The sequence below is a fragment of the Myxocyprinus asiaticus genome, chromosome 19, assembly GCF_019703515.2.
Source record: "Myxocyprinus asiaticus isolate MX2 ecotype Aquarium Trade chromosome 19, UBuf_Myxa_2, whole genome shotgun sequence".
NCBI lineage: Eukaryota > Metazoa > Chordata > Actinopteri > Cypriniformes > Catostomidae > Myxocyprinus > Myxocyprinus asiaticus.
In genome coordinates this window covers 36,875,547-36,899,599 of record NC_059362.1, presented here as the reverse complement: position 1 = coordinate 36,899,599, position 24,053 = coordinate 36,875,547, and the positions used below count along the sequence as shown (strand labels likewise).

Sequence of the window (24,053 nt, the reverse complement as noted above, 5' to 3'; positions counted from 1 at the left end):
GTTCAAGTAATGTGTAACTCTCCTTATCTCGCAGGTTTCCCTGTGCACTATCTCTCCGGATGTGTGCAGTGTCAAAGGTGGCGGACAAAGAGGCGCTCATCTGACACCCCTTTAACTTAATCCTCTATTTAAATCAGCTCAGGAGATGCTTAATCTATATTTTCTTATTTTGTCAAGCCGGCATACAGAATGCATCGCTAATTTGCATGAAAATCCACATCATTAGATTACTAATATCACGGCATAGCTAATATCCAGTATGCAGATTACTAGACGGATGTAAAATAGTACCAGATGGCCTTGAAACCAGTGACTGCCTTCTGTTTAAATTTAAGATAATTGTTTGATTTGTTCACACAATCTGTTTTAAAGAAATGTTTCAGGTTCAATTCAAGTAATGCTGAGTCGATAATATTTGAAGTATAACGTTGATTAAAATACACACTGTTTCAAAAGTATAGCTTTAAGATGTAAATATTAATGTTTTGTGTCTTAACATAATTTTAGTGTGATTTGCCATAATTACAGTGTTTTCCGTGTTACCAGGGTTTACTGGTGTTACGTTGTCATGACATAACTTTATAAAGATAAGTTTAATAAGAAATTTTATTACACTAAAATCATTATAACATTTATAATATTTACATTTTGTGGCTATATTTTTGAAGCAGTGTCTATTTTAATGTTTATAGACTGGCCCCATTCACTTCCGTTGTAAGTGCATTACTGCAAACATGTTTTTGCTTTTTTTTTTTTTCATAAACACGGGATGAAGTCAAAATAATTTTTTGTGGTAATCAACATTATGCCACAATAGCTGTCGCTTGAGCTTAATTTATATTGAACCCAGATTACACCTTTAAGTTGCTTAAGTTCTTTCACTTCCATTCATGGTCTCAGTTCGCTTAAAACCATTGCGGATAATTTATCCCCATGCCTTTTGTCACAATTTTTGTTGGTTATCACATATTCCTGGATCGAGGGATATGTTTAAATCATATTACCGGCTAATAAATGACTCGACTGTAATTGCTCATTAATATGACTTTTTGGAAATCATTTGTCAGAAAGCTAGTGAAAATAGGAGACCCTGGTTATTCAAGGAGAGCTCTGTTTCACTTTCTCTTTTTTCCTGTGCTGCTTGTAGAACAGGTGGTGAGCTGAGCTGGGTAGGACTGGTTGGCAGAGGCTGTTTGTTGAGTTGGTGAGGTGGCAGCTGCTTCGAGCACTGAGCAAAAGTAGCGCTTTCCTCCCTCCCTCTCTCCCTTTCAGCACACCCACATGCCACCCGCATGCAGAAAGAGCTGCTCTCGCCCCACTCGATGGGTTGATGCGATGGGTTGAGAGGCAGTGTGGGGGAAGTTGGGGGGTAGTGTTGCAATCAGTGCAGCAGAGAGACTAGTAAAGCTTTCAGGATAATATATCAATGTTCAGGTATTTTATCCTGGGCGATTAGGATTAATTTGGGTATTTTACTCTTTGTGAGGTGTTTTAGTACTGTCATTTGTAGTATTAGTGACTGCTTTTCATTCCAGTGAAATCACAACATAAAATGCAACCAAAAACGCTATTACTGATACATCTACTAACAAACAGATGCGATTTTAATTTGTTTATTTAAAAAAAATAGTTACGTTTTGAATTTGCAGCCTCTTGCAGAAATGTGTCATTTATGCACCACTAGCACATCAAAACAGAACTGCAAAAGTAAACATTGATTTAAAACAGCTTTACCAAATATTCCGTCTGCCGTTGATCTAACAAACTGATAGTCCTGCCCCAAACTCACAGCATTGGTCAATGTTGCCGTGGGGTCAAAAAAATACAGAAATATATTCATATTGCCACAGATACACAGTGTTTACAGTTTTCGAGGAAATCAACCTGCACATGGCTTGTTATAGTCGTCTCTGCATATTAAGCGGGGATAAGAGAATGTATTTTAACATTGAAAAAGTTACACACTTCAGCTTTACGGCAAGAGAAAAACCTACAATCCTACAATCGCCCTTTCTCTCTCCCAATGATGATACCATTGTATATGCTTCTTTTGTTTCTCATTGGTGCAACAACAGAACTCACCTACCACCGATTCTCCTTGCTATCATTGTTTTGAAGGTGACCTACATCTAAGAAGGCATAGAGTATCTTCTCCTATTGTGCGGTATGAGGCAGGTAATCCCTACTGTATGTCATCTGCCATCCGACACTCTTGCATATGGAGGATTTGGCCGGTAATGAGGGATATAGAGGGGGTAGGCTACCCCCCTGCCTGCACGCTGAGTGCCCTGCCGGGAATGGAGCACCTCCGACACTGGCCTATTGGCTCATCTATGCAGGTCATTAATCCAACATTTTGTCATTAGCGGTCCCACACTGTTCCTCAGCAGCTGTCCTTCACACTTTAAAGCAGTACGTTGAAGAGCTTATTAAACAGAGCGCAGGCTGGACAGTGTGTCTCTGTTGACACAAATGAGCGCCGGATGACACTCAGCCTCCCTGCAATCAGGAATGGTGTTTGCGATTAATAAGCGGCAGTCTCTTCAGCTGAAGATGAAGCCAAGAGGTGCCCTGAGATGTTTGTAATTAGCAGTAGGTCAGGAGACAAACAAGAACACTGTAGGGGATCAAATACAGGTTTAAAAATTCTTAATTCTCTGTCAAACAAGATTTTAAAAAATTTTGTTACATTAACATAATTTTATATCCTCAATAATATAATGTGTGACAGTGTGTATGAGTGGGGTAGACTGATATTCCGGCCTGGCTGATTAATCATCAGATATTTTTCATTTTGTTATCCCTCTTGTAAAGACTAGCTTAGATCAGCATGGATTTCTATGCTGGTCGAGACTGGTTTATGCTTGTTAGTACTGGTTTGGTGCTGGTCTTGCTGTTGGACCAACATAGCCATGTTGTTCACCAGAAAAATTTGTGAAGATGGTTAACCATCATGGTGATGCTGCTTGATCAAGGAGGTTTTGATGGTTTAGCTTGTTAAAGGAATATTTCTATCAGGAAGACTCGCAGACTTGAGTAAAATTTAAGATGACATTTATTTGATAAATATAAAACAGAAATGTAATGTGTCTCTTTCGCGTAAGCCCCGTCTGGTGGTCTGAAGAAGTTATACTCGGAACCGTCATATCCTGCCGGAGATAGGAGGCAGGGGCGAGGAGCCTACCCTCGTGCAGGATGGGACTGTGATGGTGGGGTGGTGGAGGTTGGCGTGTTAGCACACTGAAACAGCAATGTGATAGATTGTGAGCAGACTTATAAAGCAATGGCTGACATGTGATTGGCTAGGAGTAACCTAGCTAGTGGTGCGATGATGTACAGTTGCTAGTCTTCCCACTGGAACTATGCTGCGCTTAAATTGCCCCCAAAAATGAAAATTCTCTCATTATTCACTTACCCTGATGCCATCCCAGATGTGTATGACTGTCTTCCTTCAGCATAACACAAATAAAGATTTTTAGAAGAATATAGATCTCTGACAGGTCCTTATAAAGGAAGTACACGGTGCCAGCACTTTGACGGTCCAAAAGTCATATTTAGGCAGCATAAAAGTAATCCACATGACTCCAGTAGATCAATTAATGTCTTCTGAAGCAAATCGATACGTTTGTGTAAAAAATAAATTGGTAATTAAAACATTAACTTTTAAAAAGCACTTCCTGCCAGAAGCTGATGCAAAGCGTGACGTAAGTGCGTCGGCGAGTTCATGCGAAAATTCGAAAGCGGCGCTTATTTACAAAAGAAGAACGAACGTCACGCAAGAGTTTGGCCATTTCAAACAGCATCGGAGCACTGGATGGAAGCTCCAATTTAAAGTTAAAAATTATAAATTTGTTTCTTACATAAACCTATCAATTTGCTTCAGAAGACATTCATTAATCGACTGGAGTCGCATGGATTACTTTTATGCTGCCTAAATGTGATTTTTGGACCATCAAAGTGCTGCCACCCATGTACTTCCATTATAATTGTCCTATATATTATCCATTACTTCTAAAAATCTTAATTTGTGTTCTACTGAAGAAAGACAGTCATACACATCTGGGATGGCATCAGGGTAAGTGAATAATGAGAGAATATTCATTTTTGGGTAAACTATTCCTTTAAGACACCTGGTGGTGAAACCAGCACACCAGCATCCAATGTTGGAAACCAGCATCCAAAACACAAAATATGATGGTGACCATATATGCTGGTCTTTTCAGCTGGGATTATCGACATCTGCCATTAACCCTACCCGCTTGTCTAATCATATTAAATGTCAGCTACCCTTCCCTCTACTTATAGGGAATGACCATTGAAAACCTCACATTGGTCAACCAGTACAGTATATATGATGTTTGTCATCTAAATGGCTTTAATTAAAATTTTGATTAGGTTGAGAGACAAACAAGAGCTTGAACTATTCTAGGTGCTCAAAATTGAAGGATTTAAAGCTGCATCTATGGCTGTGTCCAAAAGCTGGAAAATGCTGACTTTGGAGGCTGTATAAGGAGGTAGGATGAAAAAGTTAGAACTATTCTGAGACCAGTTTTCTATAAAGTTCCATTATTCACTGTCAGTCAAGCCATTAACTGATTAGGCAGCAAGTTAGCTACCTAAACTTTCGGATGCAGCCTATGTTAATAGTTCCTTGATTGCCTGCCTTAATGTTGTTTTATCTTATTCCATGCAGCATTTGCAAGCATTTCATATGCTCAGGAGTGTTCATTTCTTTTCCTAATTGGACATTCTCCATGACAGTACCAGAATTGCTCTGATAATTTGTTGTTCTTCTCCACTAAATAAGAAGATGAAACTCTGCTTTGGAATACCCAATAGAGTGCTGGAATGGTTTTATTAAAACTGATCTTCACATAGTCTGATGATGAATGGCCTGCTAAATCCTTCTCTTGCTCCAATTTACTGCAGGGATTAATAGAAGCCAAAGTTTAATTACGGCATGCAAGCGGAGACACATATTAAAGCTCTTTGTTCTTCCTGTACATGAAAGGTGATTACAGGTGTAATACAGCTCTGTGTATCACTGCCTTGGAAATATACCTTAATAAATTACCTTCACTGATACTCAAAAGTGGTGATGAAAGCAAAATACAGGTGCATCAAAATAGTGGTCATTTCAGGTCTATCAGATAGCTGAATTAAAGGGATTGTTCATACAAAAAGGAACATTCTGTCATCATGTACTCACTCTCATGTTGTTCCAAATCGGGATAAGTTTTTTTTTTACTCTCTGGAATATAAAAGGACATTTTAGGTATAATGTTAGCCTCAGTCACCATTAACTTTTATTGCAGTTTTTTTCTATACAATAAAAGGTAAATGGTGACTGAGTCTTTCCTTCTTCCTAATATCTCCTTTTGTATTCCACAGTGAAAAGAAAGTCATTTGGAACAACATGAGGGTGAGTAAATAAATAATTTTTGGGTAAACTATCCCTAAAACAGTTCCTCCAGATATTGGAATGTTGGGTACCAGAGCATCGGTTCTTTTTTTTTTTTCTTTCTTTCTCTGAAATGCTTAATAAATAATCAATTTACTAAAGTATTTGTGAAAACCTAGGAAAACCTTATATTTCACAAATGCATCTATATAAAATGTAAATTAAGTGAAACAGTTTGATTATTTTAAAAGTGAAAGGTTAATTTGTTTGAAGATGTAGCAGCTTGCTAAAGTAGAACTTTTGGTGTGCTACCCGGCCTGTTTCTCTTGCGATGGAGGTATTTAGATGCACAAGCTACTGATGTACGTGCCTTTGAGTCTTTGCATTTGATTTATGCAAAGCCCCCCTTCATCACAGGAGGATGGAGGAAGGGAGGTAGGGAGGTAGGGAGGGGCTGCTACTCTCCTTCTTTGAGCCCGGATGCCTTGATCAGCACACTCAGAAGCTGTACAGCAGCTTGTGCTGCCAAACGCTGTGTCATAGGTTCTGACGAGTGCAACCACTCGCTGTATCTACTCCTGTGCGTGGCTTCAAAGACTGAGCTGTCTGCCTTAGCGCATTGATCCTCTTCCCCATCACTCAAAAGTGAAAAAAGAAATAAAAACATTGACAATATTAGCAAAAGAGGTGTGCTCTCAACTTGACGTGTGTCGAAACTACTTTTTTTAATGCTTTTGACAGTGGCACTTTGTTTCTGTTAGCTGTGTGATCAACCAGCTTGCCAAAGCCACCATGTGACAGGAAGCATTACAAACAGAGATGTTATTACATTGACAGCCCCCCAAAAAAGTACCCAACAATACCAGACTTATGCTATGCCTCACCGGTAAGGTCAAGCGAATGAAGAGATAAAATAGACCTGTTTCTATCTGTATTTAGGGATAAAATTACTGTGGTTATTGTGTTTATTCCACCTGGTTTTAACAGTTGACCCCATTAGCATGCTTTGTTTTGCGGGAGACAGAATTATGCCGACCCAAATTTCTATTGCCATTTTATTTTGGTTGTATCATAGAATTGAGAAAATTGTATCTCAAGTCCTTTTAATCATAGTCCAAATACAAAATCTGGTATCACTTTACAATAGGTTCTATTCGTTAACATTAGTTAATGCGTTAGGTATCGTTCCAGATTCAATACAAGTTAAGCTTAATTGACAGCATTTGTGGCATTATATTGATTACCACTAAAAAAATTTGACTCATTCCTCTTTTTCTTAGAAAAAAGAAAGAAAAATCAAGTTTACAGTGAGGCATTGTGTTTATAAAAAACACACCCACACCAAAGTAATGTTTGTAAGGTGCTAAGTCCAAAAAAATAGTCTAAAATCAGAAAAGAGATTGCACACTTACTTCCTGCTCCAAAAAATATCTTTAATAAATAACCATGTGGACCATGTGAAACCACATGGTTATTTATTAAAGATATTTTTTGGAGCAGGAGGTAAGTGTTCGAGCTCTTTTCTGATAACAGCGAAGCACTTACAATGGAAATGAATGGGGCCAATTCTTGGAGGGTTTAAAGGAAGAAATGTAAAGCTTATAATTTTATAAAAGCACTAACATTAATTATTCTGTTAAAACTTGTTTTATTTGAGCTGTAAAGCTGTTTAAATCATTGTATTTATGGTTGTTATAGGACTTACGGATTATATTGTCATGGCAACAAAGTTGCAAAATTGGATATTTGGATTACTTTTCACAGAAAAGGTTGGTAAGCGATTTTATCAGACTAAAATCATGTTAACATGCATATTGTTTACATATAGTGGCTATATTTTTGAAACAGTGAGTATTTGAATGTTTTCGGATTGGCCCCATTCACTTTCATTGTAAGTGTCTCACTGTAACCCAGAGTTGAGCTTTTTTTTAAAGAAAAGGAGGGACAAGTTGAAATTAATTTTTGTGGTAATCAACATTATGCCACAAATGCTGTTGATTGAGCTTAACTTGTATTAAGCCAGAATACTCCTTTAATGTTAATATATAAATATTCTATTGTTCATTGTTTGTTCATGTTAGTTCATATTGCATTAACTAATGTTACATAATTTAATGTTAAAGTAAAACATTTATTAGTATAATTAACACTAACTAAGATTAATAAATGCTGCAAAAGTATTGTTCATTTAACTGTTGCATTAACTTATGTGAATGAATACAACCTTATTGTAAAGTGTTACTCAAATGATAACTGATGGAAAAATCTGTACATGACCATTCTTAAACATCAAAATATTTTTATGTGGTCATAAAATGGATCGAAGAGTATGCAGTTCTTGAACGAAGTGCCATGATTTAGCTTGACTTCTTTATGATCTTGGTTTCCTCTTCAGAGAGGGTAGCTAGTAGCCACCTGCTCGGTGTGATGTCAGTGATGTCTGCTTCCCCTTGCTCAACATGTGGTGTGATGTTGGTGGTTGAGTGAGAGGAGGTGTTGCTGATGCACGCGCACACATACACTCACACATGCACACACCGCACTGGAAGGCTTAGGAAGTGTGAGCTGCCACAGTGTCAGGTCTCTGGTGCTTCCAGCAGCCCATGCTGGATACACTCAACTTCCTGCCTGAGCTGACAATCTGCTCTATGCTGACTGCTTGTGTGAGTATGTGTGTGTACGTGAATGTGCAAACACTGTGAAATTCTGTTCCTTTGAAATTCAGGTGTGCAGGCCTAATGCAAAGCTGTTAGTCACAAGGCTTCTATACTTTTCCTAAAAAAAGATTTTACCAGGCTTGAACGATTTGGAGAGAGAAAATAAGAAAGACTCTTTAAAAATCTCTTCAGATTACAACCTGCAAGTACAAACTTCAATTTAAAAGATTTTTGGACCAAATTATCTCAAGCCTTGCTGACCCTCTGGCCAAAACAAATTGTGTGGCAAAGCAGGAACATTTTAAGTGAGACTTGAGGCACTGATCCTGGAGGACTGGATTTTGGCAGGGCTGCACCGGTAGTGTGGCAGGAGGGGGGTTTCACTTTATCTCTATTCTGTCACTTTCCTCATCCCATCTGTGAGCTTGGCAGCCTTGTTAAACTAACATTGCTAGTCTCCTATCTCACCTTCTAATTTGGGCCCCGCAAACTATCCAAGAATTGCAAGCGCATCCACTCTCCCGTGCTGCTGGTATACATAGTGTTGAGAATTGGGTCTGTTGTGGCATGCCAGTTTGATGTTTGCTGTCCTCCAGGGGTCCTCGTTCCTAAAGCAAAGTACTATAATGAGCAAAGTCATTTTTCTTATAGAGTGCCCTCTGGCTCTCATTTGAAATAATCCCTGTGTTCACGATTAATGTCAGTTGGGAAATTTCATAGTAGTGGGGAACCCAGCGGAGTCTGGCAGTGGGAGCTGTAGGTGAAGACAGGGCCACTTCAGCTGATAACCCTGATTCTAGAGACCCCCTTGATCGCTCTTCTCTACTTAGAGTCAATTTTAAACCACAAGGGTCATTGCACTGTGTTGAAGAATGATTATATGGTGGGAATGGAGACAGTCCTGTAGGGACTACAACATTCTTGTCTTTTTTTATTGCTGATGGCAAAATATCTTTTAATTTTCTACAAATTCTTTACAATAGTTTTCACTTCAGTTTTAGTGTGGAAACCATTCTAGAAACCTGGATATTTTGGATTTTAATGCCAAACCTCACTGTAGAATTATTTTTTTCTTTGCTTAGTAGTAAGTGAAAACTATGATATAGATTATTGTTTTTACAAGACTGTATAAACATTCTGTGTTGCGAGGGATCCCCTCTGGGTCTGGGTGTATTTCTAATCTGCCAATGAATTTAAAGCTATAATTTCGAGGGGATTTTCACCCATCTCGTCAGAAGAAGAGACCCAAAAAATGCTCTGGGAAGTTTGTCGGACATGCAAATTTTGAAACAGCAAATTTTGAGGCTCAGGACTGTAATTCTGACAATGATTGTTGCATTTTTGCTGAGGTTCCTTTTCATACATTTATTCATGCTGGGACTGTCTGAGGGTTTCACATTTGACAGTTAACACTGTCATCGGCTGTGATTCGCAGTAGGGATGCACCGATACCACTTTTTCTCTTCCGATCCGATTCCGATATCGGAAATCTCAGTATCGGCCGATCCCGATCCGATACCAGTGTTGTGTTTTTGCATAATCAATTTAGAATCTCTTTACATTATTGTGTGGAACTAATTGGGTGTACTCTTTAATATGTAAAAAAACACAAACCTCTAACTACACATTATTTCAATATAAATGTGTAGCTTATTAAGAAACACTTTATTGTTAACTAGTATACTGGATAATGTAGCAGCAAAATTAACAGTAATTCCAGTAAGTCATCAGTAGAAATGACTTATACTGGAATTACTGTTAATTTGACCGTTTTTGTTTTGTTTTGTTTTTTTTTTTGCTATTTTATATTTTTTAACTTGTATCTGGACTTTAAAGGATTCAGATCTCTTTTTTGTTCAATTTAGTTGTAAGATATCAGCTCGCTTTTTATTCACACAGTTATTTTTTGGAACCCATTCAACATAAATATTATTATAATTTGTAAACAAATGATAATAATAATAAATTATAACAGTAATATATAGTAATATATCTCAATCGTTCACCTTTTGTCGCGGATCCACCGGTCTCTCTCTCTCTTTCTTCCTCACTGCCGCCACAGCACTCACTCTCCCCTGAGTTCTGATTACACTCACCTGCATATCATTAGTGGCTAATCAAGGACTGCATATATACCCCACTCTCACACACACTCTTTGTTTGTTCTCATCGATAGTATCTCTGAGACTCCACACCTTTCTACTATGTCAAACATACCTGTATCTTCATTATTGCCTGCAAGTATCATAAGACTGTTATGAGTTATCTGTTCATCGTGTCTATACCCTGTCTGGATATTATTCACCTGCTGTTTGCCACTCTTAGCTGGATTTACTCACAATGTTTACATCACTGTTTCAATCATCTATTCAATAAACCCTGCTACTGAGTTCATATCTCTGCCTCCGCGACACCTTTAACTTTTAAACCCTCGCGCTTTTATTTTGACATTCTGAACTCTCCAGGAAGTCCTGTATGTGTCTGTTTGTAGGAAAGTTCACAGTAGTTTAATTCGCTTCTTATTCAAATTCTAGTAAAAATGCATATAAGTGAACTGAACTATTGAGCATCTACATCTGAGATGTTGTTCGTGAGTAGCGCTCTAATATTGCACACCGCGTGAAGGCTAAATATAGGCATGCGTGTGTGTAAACAGAGCAGCGCCATTCACTGACACGTTGGAGCTGCATGTGCATTTTATATATTTACTTATAAAACACAGCCTTTTGTGATTCACAGAGCTATTGCACTTCTTCATGTGGCTTTGAATAAAATGCACGAGTCATATGAACTACTTTAATTGTGTTTTAATGGTTCTTTTGTCATTTTTTGAGCTTGACAGTAACGAACATGACTAACACACAGTATCGGATTTGGATTGGGCTCATTGGACCGATACCCGATCCGTTTAAAAACGTTAGTATCGGAGCCGATACTGATCCAGGTATCGGATCGGTGCATCCCTAATTTTCAGCACAAATGTTTTTATGATCTAGGGAGGGATGAAGGAAAAGTTTTAGGCACAGAAATCTTTGCTGTGTTTACCAAAGCAAGATGAGACGATGTGGCTCACTCTGAACCGCTCAGAGATTGGGGCTCGATACAGGAAGCATAACTGTGTTAATTAGCACTAAATAGGTATGACAGCATTCTGCCCAATTCACTTTGGGATTGTAGTGGCACAGTGCAGGAGGGGAGCTCCCAATTACTAGGCAGAACCTTGCATGTGTTCCCTTTTGTTAACGTGTGAAGGTGTGAAATATTCATGTCTTCTTTTATATGTAAAAGCTTGGATTTGCATGCACAAAGTTGATTGGCCTCTACATGGAAGAGAGTCGTAGTCCAGCTTTTTGCAAGTGTCCTGCTGAGGAGAGCACTTTATTGGCTTAGACTATTTGCTTTGTGTAAATACACAGCTTTGGAAGCCCTGGCACTAGCTGGGTGAATTGATTTCCTCTGGCGGGACAGACCCTGGTTCTGTATGTGGACGAGCAGTCAGACAGCTAGCGTGCAGGGGTGAGTTTTCTGTCTCGCTCTCTCTGTGCCTCTCTTTCCTTTTGTCACTACATTGCATCAAGGCCACTTTTAAACCCATTCCTACCCTCCTTTACCACTTTATTGTTTACTACTGGCTGTCTCTCCTCACTTCCTCAATCTCTACTGTTCATACACTCCATCATGTTTTTTTACCTTCCTACACTCAGTTTTTTTTCTTCTATCTCTGAATATATTGTCACTTCTGGCTGTGAGTGTGCTTTAAGCACATGCTGCAACCTTGATAGATGTTCTCTCCCTCTCACTATTTTTCTCACTCTCTTTCTCCCTTTCCCTTCCACCCTCCCTTCCTCCCTCCCTTCTTGTCCTTTTGTATTTATGCCAGGATGCAAGTCTGCTGCAGGTCTGTTGTTCCCTTATCAACAAACTCAGGATCTTACAAAAAAGTACCATGGTAATACCATTGTTTTTCTGACATGTACGATGGCACTATCATGGTTTTTTGGACATTAAACTCGGAGTACCATGTGAATACCATGGTAAACTTCAGTACCATGGTATGTATCAAAATGCCATGGTATTACCATTTGATAGTGTCACTGTACTATAGCATCACCACAGTACTATTTTGTTAAGACTGTGTGATGTCAGAAGCAAATAGGCTTCCGTTCATGTACCTCCCGCTGCTTCCCTAGCCTCTTGTTCTGCGAATGGGCTCAGAGAACTACGTTCTCCGTGTGTTTGCTGTGCATGACTTAATTAGCTGTTGCACACAGCATGGCTGCATTATATAATGGGATGCATATTTCATGATGAATGCTGGAGAAGGGATGCTCTTTGGATAAAGATGTGTGCTACTGTCAAGAAGAAACTTATGTTCACTTATGTTAACTCTCTTGTCTCTTATCTGAAAATGGTTGACTAGCTGTTGAACATTCGACTATTTTATATGCTTAACTGCGTTAGATGTTAGACTTAAGCAATTTGTTTGCTTTTTAAAACCATCTTGGAAAGTTGCATCTTTAAATTCATCCCCTTTAAAGCAACTTCAAATGGATGTATTTGGCTGTTGCAATTTTAGACTTTTGCAAATAGAATAGAAAGAATAGAAGAACAGGGAGCCCTGCAACAGATGGTATGGCCCCCACAGAGCCCCCCACTGAACATCGAGTCAGTCTGGGATTACAGACAGCCTAAATAGATAGAAGAACTGTGGCAAATTCTCCAAAAAGCTTGAAACATCCTATCTGCTAACAACCAAGAAAAAACTGTGTCCAGGTGTACCTAGCTTCTGCTTGTACATGGTTTGTGTGGTGTAGTAGTTAAAGATCTGGGATGGTAACCAAAAGGTTGCAGGTGCAATCCCCACAAGACCCTTAACTCCAAGTTGCAGAGGCAGTGACCCTGTAATACTGATTGTACATATGTCACTTTGGATAGTTAACAAATTGGTACTATACAGTTTAGTACATTGTTGTATTATAATGGACTGATAAACTAGATTATACAAATGAGATCGTCTGTCAACATAAAAGAACTCAACATTTTGCTGTAGCGAACCTGTTTTTGAAGTCATGGTATATTTGTCATCTATAAGTATGATTAGTTTGTTAAAAAGACTTTATGAGAGATCAATTCAAGATGTTTTCTAGTACGATGTTCTTTGTAAACTAACAAGTCTTGTTGATTGTTTGAGTAATTACTGTAAGCCTGACTAATTTATTTTCCCGAAAGCAGAGAGGTTTACAATAGTTGTTAACAAGCTCATGGCGTGGCACCAGCTCACAAATATTTGACTGGAAAAGGGCTGCAACATAATAACCCCTCAGGAGAGGAACTTTGTGTAGTGGACAACTGGAACATTAAGCGTGTCATGACCTGGCCATGATATGGTAATGCAATGTGAGTTAACATGGATACACCTAACTTAGTCATATCTCATAGTTGTATGAGTCAAATCACTTTAATTGTCGTATTTGTTTCACACTGTTAGCGTGACATGGAAGACATTTTGTTGAGGTTTTTCAGGAGTGAACAGACTGAAAAACTGATTACAGTGCAATGGTGGAATGACGGTGAAACCTGGGATGGGGGTGCTCGGAGGGGAACTTGTGATCAGGCCTCCTCTGTGTGAGTGGATCACATTTCCAGAGAGATAGATATACTGTGCACGACTAATGACAGAACTTCATTTGTGTGTCCTCTCCAGCAAACTATTCATATTCACTAACCTCTCTGCTTACAGATCCTTTAGCTTTGGAATAAATCCTCCTGCTGGAGATTTCATAACTTTTAGCCACCTGTACAGCCAGCCTTATACCCCCATTTATTTATTTTGTGTTGACTATTTTTACATCACTGGGCTTTCTTGGTGATCTTTTTGAAGCTAAAAGAACAGAAATAGTATTCATTTTTGCCACTGTACAGTTTTGTGACAAGCTGCATTGTGAATGGTTAACATACAGTATGGACATTTGTTTCAATGCTACCACTTACATTTATTAGAGAATATGAATGGCTGTTGTACTTACTCAAAGAATGTTCCAAAGTCCTTCAGGGACATCAATGGGACAGCCTAGTATATTTTTAGAGTCCAACAATATGTGCAATATGTCCTACTGTTCACCTATGATCAAGACATTCAGCACAGAATTCAAAGAGTTTAGTTACTAAGCCCTGCCTGTGCTATACCCACTAAGAGCACAATTATTTGTATGCCAACAGACTGTAAGATATCAAAAACAAAACTGTTGCCAAAAGGCTACACTTAGTTTACCCCAATGGACTTTTTAGAATGTATTTATAGAGGTTCTAGATTAACAGAGTTAGCATTGAATTTCAGATAGACATAAAATTAGACAGTGTTGTAGAATGGTGATTTGTTTAAAGATTTCCTTTCATGCTATTTGTATTTTCACTCATAGGTGTCTGATTAGCCCTGCATAGTGCCTTCTGTAAGTGAAGAATAAAATAGTTTAAATTCAGTCATTAAAAACATATTGATCAAAAATAGATTATGCTAAACTGCTATAAAATAGAGAGTTTGCATAGAGATGCATATCCACTGATAATAAAATCAGCAGCTTCACTCAGTAATCTGTGCCTTTAGCTTTTGTGCTTGACATTTTCTTTTTAATTCATATGTAGCTCAAACGTGTTGCAAGAGCAATTGAGTTAATTTCGGCTACTAATGTTCTATTCACAGTAATTGTTCGGAAGAGGAAAAATAATTTTCAAATTACCCTCATCTAAGGTCATTTTTCCATGCCCTGGCTGATTGCATCCGGCTCTGGGCACTGAATAAGAGGCGGGCAGCATATACAAAGCCAGAATCTGTTGCTGTGTACTGTAACAGAACTAATTATCGTAGAACTCTTGTTCTTGCATTGGGTGTGTAGCAGTAGGTGAATCACCTGCACTGCAGTGTTTTTTGGTTCTAGGAAGCAGAGGGGGTACTGAGCACAACAGGGTGTCTTCTGTTTGGGAAGCCCCCGGTGTTCATTTCCAACCTCAGCCAGCTGATCTGACTGAGGGCCAGGCTAAAATTGGTCCTGCTTGTCTGGGTGATTTTTGTAAACCGACACTTTGGTGCAAGAGGGCGGGCAAGGGGGCTCTTTTTGGGCAACAGTGCCCCCTTGACTCTGCCACAACAGGTGTAGCAGGGCAACTTGAAACTTATGGAATGACAGACTGCTGAGAGAGCTGCTCTGGGGAATATGCTCAGAGGGGTATTCACTCCAGAAGGTTTCTTTTCCCTTTTTTTCCTTTGGGCAAAATTGGAGACAGCTGCCGGGGAGCAGTGCAGATAGGAAAACATGGTCCTGGGTTGCATAACAGGGGAGAACAGGTCCCTGATGGTGCACAAAGTGTTAGCCACTGCCTTTCACTCCAGTGAGCAATTGTGCAGCCCTCGCATGAGAGGCTGTTTGTTTTGGAATGGCTGCTGAGTGACTGTTTTCATCAGTGTTTATGCATGGCCTGTCAGACTACACACATGCACCCCTTCTAAACTCCCTCAAGGCCTCCTACGAGAATCAATCCTAGCTTGAGTCACGCCAGGGTCGAGAGGTCAAATGGAACACTAGCATGTATTTGTGCACAGTCAAGGTCTGAAGTGAGATGTCAGAATTGTGTGACAAAGACACTGAAGTGTGTTGACTGAAAAGCTTATTTAATCCTGGTTTTTAATAAACTCTTTAGCTTGAATTGTGGTCATTCATCTATTGGAAATTTAGCCTTAGTCCATAGTCAGGTATCATGATGAATGAGTAAAAATATGCTGTTGCTGAATATACAGTTGCCCCAAAAAATATTTGGACACTGTAGCCACACTACAGAATATCAAACCAAGTGGAATTTATTTAAAAATATGTAGCTCGTAAACACATTTCAAGACAAACATTTTACAAAAAGAGGTTTGTTAGGTTTCAAATTGGGATGTCCTGATACCGGAATACTGCGCTCACATACTTGTACTCGTAAAAATGCTCATATACCACAAAACAGTACTCTATGACGTATAAATGTCATTACGTGAACATTCAGCGCACAAAATAATATCGCAATATGTCCTAGTGTGATTATTAAACCGCAAAGACTCTGATTTAATTAAATATATCGTCTGCATGTGCTGCGCGCTTCAAAGTGAATGTGTGAAGCCGGCTGCTCATTCACTGAAAACTCCACACCATGAGCATCATGCATGCTCTGTGTGCGTGGTGAATGGCCAAGGGCAGACCCCTCATTCACTCTACAGCGTGCAGCTCATACAGACTATATATTTATTTAATTACATCGCAGGATTTCGCGGTTTAATAATCACACTGGGTCATGTAGCGACTGCTTATCCAGAGGTGTGAAGCTGTTGTCAAAAACATACACACTGAAAGGGCTTCACACAGATTTCCGCCAAAATAAAGCCTCCATTTAAATAAATAAAAAAAAAAACATATACTGTATAGTTTTGTAATATTCACTGTAATAATAATACTAACAATCATTTGATAATAATAATATATTTAAGCAATATCACACATCTGTTATACTCTGGAGTTGTTTTTGTCAATGTAAGTGCTGCACAACAATGTTTTATTTTGGATTGTACTTTTTGAAGTACTTTATATATAAAGAAAATGCAAGATTATGTAAAAAAAATTAATTGTTCTATTTTCATTTGATTAAAGTTTAATTTATTTATTTAGAGACCCGTTTGATGATAAAATTGAATTCAACTGTTGAATATGGAATTTATAAAAAATAAAGAATTTGGAAAAAATGTATTCAAATTTTCATAGGGACCTACATGCTAACATGCAGAGATGCTTCTGTCCATGAAAAAAAACCCTGCTTATTACATTTTTAAAAGAATACTTATTGATAGACAGCCTTTACAAATTGTTTATTATTATATATTTTATGTTTTCTGTGAAACTGTAGATTTTTGACAATGTAATGTGTCACACATCACAGTTATCAACAGTTTGATAATTTGTTTTGAGTTACAGTTGCTCAAACCAGGTCAGCTCTCTTGGTTTTGTTTATAGTGAATTTTTTGTATATATTATATTTTTATATATCTATATTTTTTTTTTCTGTTAATTTTTTTGTTTTGTTAATTTTGTGACAAAAAATTACTTATTTTGATGATGCCTTTTGAGTAACAGTTGCAGGGAACTTCAGGGAAACTCCATATATCCTCTAAAAAATCACTGAGACACCATTTGGTTAAAAGTCCTTGTTAAAATGGCAGGTAAAATTTGTTTTGAGAAAAGCTCATCGTTTGTTGCAGATGGCACTTGGTTTGATATGTTGTTATAGTGCAATGACAATCATACATTTCTGTGAATTAAGTGTCCAAAAGTTTCCCTAGGGCTGAACATTGTTCAAACATGAGTTTATTGTTATAGACAGTACAATAAATCATATACTGTATAACCTACATTGTAAGAAAAAAGTCCAAGGCCAAATGTATTTTATTGTGGTTCATCATGGTTACTGTGGATATGGTTTAATTTATCTTGAATTAAAGAGATAGTCAGTTGAAGAATATATTTTTCTGGTACATCTCTTCATGTTGTATCTGCAGTTGAATTATCACTTTCTGTACAGAGGAACACGATGTATGTGTTTCATCTGTGTGATGTTTTGTGTTAATTGAAAACTACAGTGCTTTTGGTGCACTGTGCCTCAGTTCCAGACTATATTCAGGTTAATCACTTACTGAATCTGTGTCTTCTCTTTACTGTTAACATGTTAACATGCTCTAATTGTGTGATTAATTTACTGTATGTGTGCTTGAAGGATCTGATGAAAAGTACTGTGCAGCTTTACAAAATGAATCCCAGCACAGGTTGCCTTCCAATTTGCTCTGCTCTAGTTATCTACTATTGCATGATTTCCCTCTTTTCAGCAGCTTTTTACACCCCTAGAAACGGTACATCCACAAACTTAAATGAATGACTGATGAAGTAAAACAGGCTCAGAAGAAGTACTTTCGGGAATGTTCCCTACTGATTTTGCTGCTTTATTTAGAGTCATATACAATTTTTCGCTCCCTCGACATTCCCCCGCACTGGGGGATTGATGGTTCCTGGAGGCACAAACTTCTGTTGTCATCAGTGAATAGAAACAAAGCATCCCTTACTTCTGTTCTAAGCGGAGGTCTTTTCATTACAGTTCCATAAATAGACTAAAAAGAATACATCTCCAGCCGTTGTATGATGCAAGCGCATTGTTACAGAGAAATGTTTAATAATTCAGTATTAATATGAAACCACTTTGATAAAGATATCAGAAGTTGTCTGTCTTATACACCTCTGTGGGAATACAATACTTGCAGCAATACTTAATATTAATTATTGATGCAGTAAAGATGTACTGGGGGGAATTGCAGTTCACAATTAACTTTAGGTCTCTTTTACTTTAAAAAAAATTATGTAAATTGCTGCTATTTAAATAATCATCGCTGTAATGTCTAAAAATAAAATGTTGCTATTATCATGCATTGTATCAACACTGAGATATGAGTTTTTTGTCCACACATGAGAAGTCGACTTGAGATAAACTGCATGAAACACCTTGGGGGAACTTTCCCATAGATTTTTCTTGCCAATATAATCCTTTCTCAAAAAGCTGTCCATTAATGACACAGTTATTTGGAACAGATTCGTTTCATGTTAGAATTAATACTAAATGCTAAATATATGAGAAACTGAGGTTGACATGTCGCTACAACATCTTGTTTCACAAGATGTCTATCTTCACTTTAATCACCATTTAGAGTTCTCAGTGGTTTCTGATGTAGTAAAGAGACTCCTATGATTAATATCATGATTAATCAATTACATCACATCTAATGTCAAAAAATGAAAAAGTTCAAAGGGTTAGGAGGGTAACTGCAATTGAAGACTTGCTGGCATAGCAGTAGGACAATGAAGGCACTTCTCAAAGTAGATTGTGCAATAGATTTGTCATTAGCAAAGAGAGAAAATTTCCATGGGAAGGGGAAAATATAGGCAAATCCCAGCTGCCGGGTTGTTGAGGAAAACAGAGTGCACTCTGGTGATGGGAGGATCCTTCATTTCCCTTGCGTTCCTCCTCTCATTGCAGTCTGCTGATTAGAGGAGTGCTCACAGCTTGGCAAAGGTCCAGAGCTGTACCTCAGCCATTAAACTGTTCATTCAGCACTAATGCCAGCTGAGATCTTGTTCTTGTCCTATTGTCCCTGGGTCACAGAGCCATCAGCCTGCTTACTCACTGAGGACGATGCAAAGAAACAGTCAGATGTCCATCCTGCACTAGATCTTATCCTAGACTGTTATCTCTTTACTGACCAATACCATGACAATAATTTTGTCTTGTTTTCTAGTAAAAATATCTAAACATCCAAGATAAATTTACTTAAAATTATGATTTAACATTAAGTCTTATTTTCACAGTAATCTAACAAAATTTTGCTTATTTTCCCTACCTCATTGGCAAATAGTTTATTCTTAATTTGTTATTTTGCTTCTCAAATAAATATATCTTGTTTTAAGAATTGTTCAATATTTTACTGTAAAACAAGACAAAATAGCAAGAAATTATTATTGGCAATGTGACCATTGTGATGCTTTCATATTTAATTTTGGCTTGGTTCTGCTGTCCATCAGCCATTTTTTGGCTCTCAGCACATTGTCTTATATCAGTAATGACTTGGGTAAAAGTACACCTACATGTATGCAAAATGTGGACTACTCACTAATGCTGTTTTTAGATCAAGGGCAATCACATTCTAAGAAGTTAAATATTCATGAAACGTCACCTGCCTAGTTTAGCAAGAAGAAATCCACTATTATCAGTTACTGCATTTAGGGGGAATTTGTTTATGTATATACAGTAAGTATGCATGTGGCCACAGTTAGTGAATGAATAATTGATGGATGGAACAGGCTAAGACAACAAAAACTGGAACATACTGTAGATGAAACCTGCTCCGTATTCTCCACAGTCAGCAGATAGCCTCCTTTCTGAGGTACATCTGTAGTCATTCTAATGAATACTTCCCAATCTTTCAGTAAAACACATGATAAAAGCTTATTTAATTTCAGATCCAATATCTCAATGTCTTGAAATACATATACAATCTCTACAGCATGTATTTGCAATAAAGTGTATTTAAACACCAAATCAGACCCTTGTTCCCTATCAAAATACATTTTAATGTGGTGCCCTATTGGAGTTGGAGGGAGTTAACCAGGAGAGTTGTTTTCAGAGAAACTTGTTCAGACAGTGAGTGAGAACCCCTAAAGACCCAGTTTCAATCAACTCGTTTTTTTAATTCCTCCATTTTTGAGTGGGAGATGCCACAGGGGATCTTCACTCTTAGTTGGCCAGATTCTCGGCTAGTCACCCGAGTCCCTCTCCTGAGGTCAGCTCTGGTCAAATATATTTAGCTGTGTAAATTGGATTCTGTGGTAAGGGCAAAAGTCTGCCGAATAGCTTTGTATGTTTAGTTTACAGATGTGATTAACTGATTCATCTTGGGATAACCAGGATGGTCGTTATCTCAGCGGCACTTGACAGCTTGATGTCATCCCTGCAGCTTGAGTAAATGCTCCCTGGAACGGTACTGCAGCTGTGGGGAATGTGGCTATAACTCTTAAACTGAGAGCTCATTCAGGGGACCCTCAAAAAGGGCTGCATCGCTGTCACTCATGACAGACGGTGGCGGAGGTAACTATATTAGCATAAGTTTGAATTAATCTTCTCTGCAGTGAGGGGGTGGCCGAAAGTCTTTGCTCAGCAGGCTGGTTCCCCCTTTCTGCTTGGCAAGATCCTCTCTTTGGGATTGCCGCAGTGCACTCCTGTACAATGACACAGAATGTACCATTATGGTGAAATTACCCTTGCTAAATACACGCATACTCAAACAGACACACAATTACACGTCATGATCTATAAGCTAATCAGATCAGTGTGTGGGCTAGCCAAGAGTGAACAGTGAAAGCACATCTACAAAGGGATTTTGTAAAAATTAGCCTGGTGAACTATTTATAGCCCTGCGGAAAGGGGGTGGAGGGAGGGGTGGAAGGTGATACTGTGTTGTTATACACACTCTTTGGACAATCCCCGGGTCAAAGGCACTGAGGCCAGACAGTCATATAAAAGCATAGTTCAATAAGACTCTGTGGCATTACATGCGAACTCTGATGCAAACATACAAAAGACTGCTTGGGATTTTTTTTCCCTAAGTACCTTGACCCCTCTGTTTGGGGTCAGGTTGAGCTTTTGAGAATTAAAACGTCATTTGAAGGCTAAAAAACAGCCAAGCTGAACTGGGACTGCAAAAGTACCTCTAAGCGTAGTCTGTTGTATAATCCCTGTAGGGGCCCCAGTGCTATTTTTGTTCCTGGATATGCGTCACAACTGGGTATTTTCTCTGGTGACTAGCTTACATCAGTAGGTCTCCTAGTATACGCTCTATCAGTGAGAGCCTTCTGATTGATGGGAGTTGCGGCTGGCTGGCATTTTATTCCTGACCTCCTATAATGGACAAGGGGAATTTGAGATCAGTGGAATGTTGTGGATGACCAAAGACCTTGAGAAGCCAGGTTGGTTCACAAATCCATATTTTTTCCTCCTTGTACCTCTCTCAATGTATCTAGTGGTGACATCCCTGTCTGTGTTTGTAAACTGATGGGGGGCTGATGTTATCGTAAGGACAGGCATTAGTGTAGAGCTGAAAAAGGAGCGTGTGTTAGCTGTTTGTCCATGGCAGGCTGGTCTGTAGTAGGCTGTCAGTGACAGAGTCTCTGCTTGCTTTTCTTGTACAGCTCGCATGCTTAGCTCTTACTGCCATCTCTGTCTGATAATAACATTAACACAGTTTAAAAACCTTGTGTTTGTTAGGAATCTGCTTCCTGATATAGAGACACACACACACACACACACACACACACACACACACAGAGAGAGAGAGCTTGTCTTTTAATTTCTCCCTTTGTGTATCTATCTTGCCTCCTTTCCTTCTCTGGGTGCTTGGTGCAGTGCACATAAGAGATGGTGCACTTGTTGTTATGCCATTACAGCTGTGGATGGAATGTAGCTGTTAGACTTCCATTGATCTCACATCCTCAGTGTCTGTGTACGAAGCTTGCAAAGGAATGTCCCCTCACATACCTCCCCCCCAACTCCCCTGGGTTGACATGCCTCGCATCATCCATCAATTCCACCTGAAATAATTAAAAATGCTTGTTTGCAAAAAATGTGTCTCCTTTATCGCCAGACATGTGAACCCCTCCACACACAGCTGTCTGTCTTATCAGCATGGCATAGTTCACTATGCGAGGGAAGACTCTGACGGTAACACAGGGAAACACCACGTAGACACCCGGCGGCTGTCACAGGCGCATGTATCTCTCTGCATTAACAGCCCCAGTTAAAAGTCACTAGCTTCTCTGTTCTCTGCCAGTTCAAAGAATCATTTAATTCAGAAACGCTTGGCTCGCTCTTCCTACGCATAGAATACACGCACACTGACTAAGTCCCATTCAGAAACAAAGACAACAGGGGAACCTGGCTCAGAGTTTACAGTGACCTTGAGATGAGCCCCCCGTTGCAGGTCATACAGCACATCCTCTGCATTTTCTCCTATCCTCCTCCTGTTGTATGTCTGCTTGTGCAGAGAGAAAGAATTGTAATACTCCTGTCTGATAGCAATGGAAAGAAACTCTCTGCCAAGTGTGCTTAAGCATTTTCCATTCACAAATACAGAGACTTCATAATTTCAGCGCTCTGGATTCGTCTACTGTAGTTCTCCTGTAGAGTCTCACAGTGACTGGGTTCGGGAAATGCCCCGTTTGACGCGTGTCACTGAATATAAAACACTTCTTGCCAGAATGCTCCGAAGGAGCAGTATATGGATTGGTTGTGTGATGTATGCTTAGAGGTTCCGTTGCACTTTACCAAAAAATTCAATTTGTTAACATTAGTAAAAGCATTCGATATTATGAACTAAGAATGAACAATGTTTTTTCTTATGTTTTCAATGTTAATCTTGGTAAATGTTAATTTGTGAAAATACAATTGTGAATTTTAGTTAATAATGCATTTACTAATGTTAATGTATAAAACTTTTAATGTTAAAATGTATTAGTGGGTCATTCTGTGTCAACTTAACCAGAGGTCCCAGCTCATAATTTGGTTTTTGATCTTCTTTTATTGGTTTGTTTGTTTTGGTGTCAGAAATAAACCAGAGCGGGAACTTTTGTCTGCATGTAATCACACTAGTAATGTGGCATTGGACCCTTGTCCACAACAACCTGATACAGACCTCACTTCATCAGTTGCTCTGCCTTGGCAGTGGGACAGGAAGTAATAGTGTTCAGGTTTGGGGCACTGCATTCTTTGCATCTTGTTATTATTTGATTAGACCAAAGTCTTTTTTAATGTTTGTTTGTGTGTGACACATAACAGATCTATGCATCCATTTTTTTATTTTTTTTTGCCCCAATTTTCTGTTTAATTTTAATCCTGCCACAGGGGCATTAAAATAGTAAAAATGCCAGATAACTATTTGACCAACAAGATTCTTTCAGCCTTCAAAGTGCTTAATGGCACTTTACTCAGCATCTGACCTTCTGTTCTTTTGTGTGTCCTGCACAGTGGTTCTGTATAATGCTTTCTTTATACAGTTCCTACTTTCTTAGTTTACTTGAATGAAATAATTTCTCCACCAGAAGGCTTACCAATTAGTATGCATTTTCCTTCTTACCATGACACATTTTCCAGGCTGTCTTCACATGCTGATTAAAATCAGCCATTTACAGTTAAGTACCTGATTACAAAATAGTGTTTTGATGATAAATTCCACTATTCATTGAAGTTGAAAACAGCTCCATCTGAAGATGAAAATAATCTAAAATGAATAGAGAACTGTAGTGGACAGATGGAAGGACGAGGCCACCTGTACACCTGAGAGAAATTATTTCCTATGACCTTGCACCAGGGCTCTCCGCCCT

The 24,053-nt window shown here is 38.6% G+C and overlaps 1 protein-coding gene across 7 annotated transcripts in view; it reads left to right on the top strand.

The window, feature by feature from the left end:
• The window catches only part of LOC127409594 (transcription factor HIVEP2-like), a 78,868-nt gene that overhangs the window by 8,782 nt on the left and 46,033 nt on the right, over nt 1-24,053 (top strand). Inside the window, exon 1 of one of the 7 annotated variants that reach the window (XM_051644247.1) lies at nt 21,507-21,644. The exons of 5 other annotated variants lie outside the window; for them this stretch is intronic. The gene's annotated coding sequence lies outside the window, so the exon portion shown is untranslated. Of the gene's footprint in view, nt 1-21,506; nt 21,645-24,053 lie in introns of those variants that run through there. One more of the 7 variants, XM_051644246.1, reaches the window with a different exon arrangement.